Here is a 4,920-nt window from a genome sequence, read left to right as displayed (position 1 = left end):
TTTTAATAACTCCTCATTTTAACCCCAACTTTAACTTTAAAATTCAACACATCTAAAATGATTTTCTATCTTTCTGCCTGTCTGCTTGGATGCCAGATGTCGTCTTTCTCAGGTTATAAAGTTATTTATGTAACAGGGAGACGATCTAAGGATCCAGGTTCTGTAGAGCAGCTTCTGGTTCTGGTCCGTCTGAAATGTCCGGACAGGAAAGGAGAAAAAAAGGAAATGATTCATGTTTGAATTTATGATGAAAAGAGAAAATCTCTTTTCCTTCTTCAACGTCCACAGTGGACTTCATGAGGAGCTGCAGGTGAAGGTTTTACCCCCACAGTCCCTAAACAGGATTAAAATCTATGTTCTGACCTCAGCAGAGCAGAGCTGCATGATGAGCCACAGATCCAACAGAACCAGAACCGTTCTGCAGGAAGAACAGAGAAAATCCTCCAAACAAGATCTGAAAGTCTCTGAGCTGCTGCAGAAAGTGTTTCCATGCTCACCAAAGGAGAAGCTGGAGCAGATCAAACTTTATCTTTACTCACTTTTAGATTTTACCTTCAGAAAGAAGGAAATAAAAAAGATTTGATTTAAAATCATGAAGAAAAGCTTCATCCTCTGATTGAAGAAACCATCATTTACTCACTGAGCTGTTTGCAGCAACAGATAAAATGACCAGAGCTGCCCAAACATTTGCAGAAAACATCTAAAATATCCTGAAAAACCTCCAGAAACTGCATCACAATGAAGCAAACATGCAGCCTGAAAACTTTAGAGTTGAGCTTTATTTCAGATTTCTTGGTTACAGGCTGAAAATGAACCAGAGAGAAAAAAGATCAACTTTCCAGTTTCATCAGATTCAGATCAAAACTACATGGAGCCACTAAATGCAGCTTAGTTTTCATTTCATCCTCATTGGTCCACAGAGACAAACAATATCAGACACTAAATGACAGACATGATCAGATAAACAGGATCAACATCTCTAAGGTCAGAGTTCATCATCAGGATCCAGTCAGAGTCTCTTTAAACTCAAACTGCTGCAGCTTCAACCTCTGGATCATCAGGACAGCTCAGCTTCTCTCCTCTACTAAGATCACCAGATCCTCCTGCAGAGAGAAGAAGGAGCAACAGAGGAGATCAGTGAGTGTTTCCAGCCTCTGGAAGCTGAACATGAACATCTCATCTGTTTGTGAAACATCAGCTGACTAAGAAACATGGAGGCTGTCCCTGAACACATCTGGATGAAACTACTGAGAGAAGGACACATGTCCAGATGTGCTGAGTGGACTTCAGCAGAGCTTCTGCTCTGTAGAAAGACCTCATGGTGACTAAATGTAATGATGGGCTGTGAAATCAGTGATTTGCAGGCTGCAGTCAGACTGATCTCAGAGCTGTGACTAAGATGAAACTGATCAGCTGTTTCCTGTTGAAATGAGAGAACAAAGAGTCTGAGATCAGATCTGATGCTCCACAGCTTGATGAATGAGGACCACTGTCTCTAGACATGGTGGAAGGCTGTCAGCTGGAATCCAGCTGCATTTCCTGGAGACATGAACACAACAACAACAGTCATCTTCACATGGACACAAACACAGGAACACAACAAGCTGCTGGCTCCTCTGATTGGCTGATTGTTGTCTTTGTGTCCAATCAGGAAGCCTGTCACCATTCTCCTCCCACTGAGAAGCTGCAGCTTTACTGGAAACACTGGATCTTTGCTTTGGTACCAACTGGGTTCAGAACAGTTCTGCTGACAGCAGCTGGACTCACTCCAACCATCTACTTACACAGATTCCAGTTTGTAGTCTGGACTCTTTACAAGATCCTGCAGCTGCTGAACATCTGACTCCTTCAGGCTGTTTAAGCTCAGGTTCAGTTCTGTCAGATGGGATGGGTTGGACTTCAGCGCCAAACACAGGGAATCACAGCTGATCTTTGACAAACTGCAGTTGTTTAATCTGAGTAAAGAATAAAAGATGTGAGCTGAAGCCACCAGGATGCAGGTTCTAACAGTCCAACAGAACCAGTTAAAGAACTCTCATTAATATTAATGACAACAAGCTGCTGCTTCAATAAAGACCTGCTGACTTCAGCTCTTCAACAATCAACAATATCAGAACTTTCAACAGTTAAAACTTGTTTAGCAGTTTTTACAGTCCTGGGGTCTCATTTATAAAACTTTGTGTGGAATCCGTACTAAAAGTGAACGCCAAGAAAAAGAAAATGGAGTATGGCAAAAATGTTCAGACTTATAAAACCATGCACTCACACACCAGCAGCCATTTTCCTTTCTAGATCACAGCTGTACCTGTACATTTGGTACCAGGTTCTGGTTCAGGTTCTGCCCTCTACACGCCCAGATTCAACCAGAAACGGTCGATGCAAAGCACCTCATGAATGTTAATGTGTAGAAAATGTGTCAGCTGATCATTTTTTCATCATGGTGACGTGGCAGCCATGGAGAAAAAGCAAAGAAATGTTGGGAAAATTTCCCAGAGAGGCGTTTATTAAATGTGGAAATCAGAGGTAAAAGCTCAGATGTTGTCCACATTAAAACAAGTTGTTAATAAGCTGTTAAAATAAGTTGTTAAAAAGTAAACAACGCTGTGCTCCGTGTTTAAATTCCCCTGTGGCTGTGGGTTCAGATCCACATTCAGAGGAGAGAGGTTTCCCTCCATTATTAACCCCCCCCCCCCCCCCCTAAAAAGGTGATGACTGCCTGGGTGTGAGCAGAAAGCCTCCTTCTCTGCTCTCTGGGGGTTGGAGAGCTGCCTTTCAGCTCCTCAGAGGGAGGTGGAGCCACTTTCCCCTGTGGGGAACAGCACAATGCATGCTGGGAGTCAGAAGCAGGATATTGGCCAGTCCTCATTATTGGCCAGGAAATATTTGATCCCTGAAAGCGTTTCCTCAATTCTCCATCTGCACGGTCTTCCAGCAGTGCCAATGCATCCAGCGAGCAGCATTACGCACGAGTGTGTTTGACTGTTTCCAGCAATTAAAGTGATTGCTGCTCACCTCGTCACAATAATCTGTGGAACACGTCACCCTGGTGATCATTGGAGAGAGGAATGTGAACGTAGAAAACCAGAGAAAATGTTTGCAGACTTTGATTTAAGATTTAAGATGACTTATGGGTATTTTTATTTATTTGAAATGTCCCAGATGTATTTAAGAGTAGCCAGGACAAGAATGAATAATACTGTGGTTTTGAATGCTTCTGATCAGGATGATCTATGATTAAAGTCTGATATGGAGTGAAATGAACGTCTGAGAGGAATCCTCATGCAGGTTGGCTGTAATTCACCACTTCACCATCTGCGTCACCAATTTCCCCGTCTCCAAAATGAGCGTACGCCTCGGTCAGAGTTGGCATAAGGACCAAACATTTTCCCCTCAAGTTCATTTTTATACATCCCAACTTTTGATGGAAAGTGGCGTACGCACATTTCAGGTCCATTTTGTGTGTATAAAGCTTTCTAAATGACAGCCCTGCTGACTTCAGCTCTTCAACTCTGTCAGCTCCACCAGCAGCTCCATCAATACAAACTCAGGTTCTGCAGCCAAAATATTCAAGTTTCACAGAAAACAAACAAGTCAGCAGCAATTGTGGAGGAAATGTGAACAAATGTAGATTAATGCAGATAAATTAACTATTTTAATTACTCCACAGACATAAAACATGATGTCATGGAGAATATTTAATGTAAACTGACTTTAGGAGCTGAAAGCCCAGAACCAGAACCTGGTACTGTGACATGTTGTGTCTGAGTGTTTTAGTCAGTAAAATCCTTCCAGAGCTTCTAAAAGTGCTGAAGCATCAATCAGGGATTATATATTTGTTCCTGTCAGACAGATTCCAGGAGCTGAAATTCACTTTTCTAAACTGGGTTGAATCCCCTCTGACCCGCTTCACATGAGGGGGATTTATACACACTGGGGGTCCGAATGCTGTCCGGTTCTGACCTGAGATCAGGGCTCAGACTCAGTTACACAGAGAGACAACATTAAAAACTGGCTCCAAGTCCAGGAACAAACTCAGGAAATATTTATTAGAATAGAAGATCTGAACTTTGTTTTTCAGCTGAATTTTATCCAATTATTCACAGAAATATAAGCTAAACTATTTTAAAATCATCCTGTAGAAAATGTAGAAAAGCTGATCAGATGAAGGTTTAAAGAGATTAAAAACCTTCAAATAAATGAAACATCAGTATTGTATTTTCGTCTTTCTCAGTTCTGGATAAAAACTAAAACCCTAAACTAAAATTAAACACATTGCTTCATGTTTTCTGTTGATTATTTAATAAATCCTGGCAGGAAGTTGGAAACAGAAAGAAACTTTAACTGGAGCAAAGCAGTGAAGAAGAAAGCAGACTTTACCATGAAGATCCTCAGTGTGGATCAGTAGAATATCAGCCAGATGTCTGCAGTTTAGTGTCAACACAACTTTCACATCACAAATATCAGAACTAAAACATGGAGTCTGACCTCAATATCTGTAGTTTGCAGAGGGGAGTCTGGAGAAAACCACAGAGCTCCTTCACTCCAGCATCTTTCAGGTCTTTGTTGTCACTCAGGTCCAGTTCTGTCAGATGGGAGGGGTTGGACTTCAGAGCCAATCCCAGAGAAGAACAGCTGATCTCTGACAAACTGCAGTTCTCCAATCTGAATAAAGAATAAAAGATGTGAGCTGAAGCCAACAGGATGCAGGTTAAAACTGAAATATGAACAAATAAATAATAAAATGTAGAAAATTAATTTCCATGAATGTAAAAGTCCCAGAAACATGATGAACTGATGTCTGATATTTGATCCAGTAGAACTGTTATGCCAGAAGCTGGTTGAATATGCTTATTATTATTATTTTTAATTATAATTTGGTATTATAATTTAAATAATAAATCATTCAACTCAAAATTCCGC

General features: G+C 41.0%; 1 long non-coding RNA gene across 1 annotated transcript; it reads right to left on the bottom strand.

The window, feature by feature from the left end:
- Positions 1 to 973: 973 nt before the first annotated feature.
- On the bottom strand, positions 974 to 4,534 carry LOC110368311. The gene is made up of 3 exons (XR_004930091.1): positions 4,486 to 4,534; positions 1,785 to 1,955; positions 974 to 1,103 (listed from the first exon to the last, which is right to left on the bottom strand). It is a non-coding gene; the product is annotated as an uncharacterized LOC110368311 (long non-coding RNA).
- Positions 4,535 to 4,920: the final 386 nt, after the last annotated feature.

This window comes from Fundulus heteroclitus, unplaced genomic scaffold (assembly GCF_011125445.2).
Source record: "Fundulus heteroclitus isolate FHET01 unplaced genomic scaffold, MU-UCD_Fhet_4.1 scaffold_65, whole genome shotgun sequence".
Lineage (NCBI taxonomy): Eukaryota > Metazoa > Chordata > Actinopteri > Cyprinodontiformes > Fundulidae > Fundulus > Fundulus heteroclitus.
This window is presented reverse-complemented; position numbering and strand designations above follow the sequence as displayed.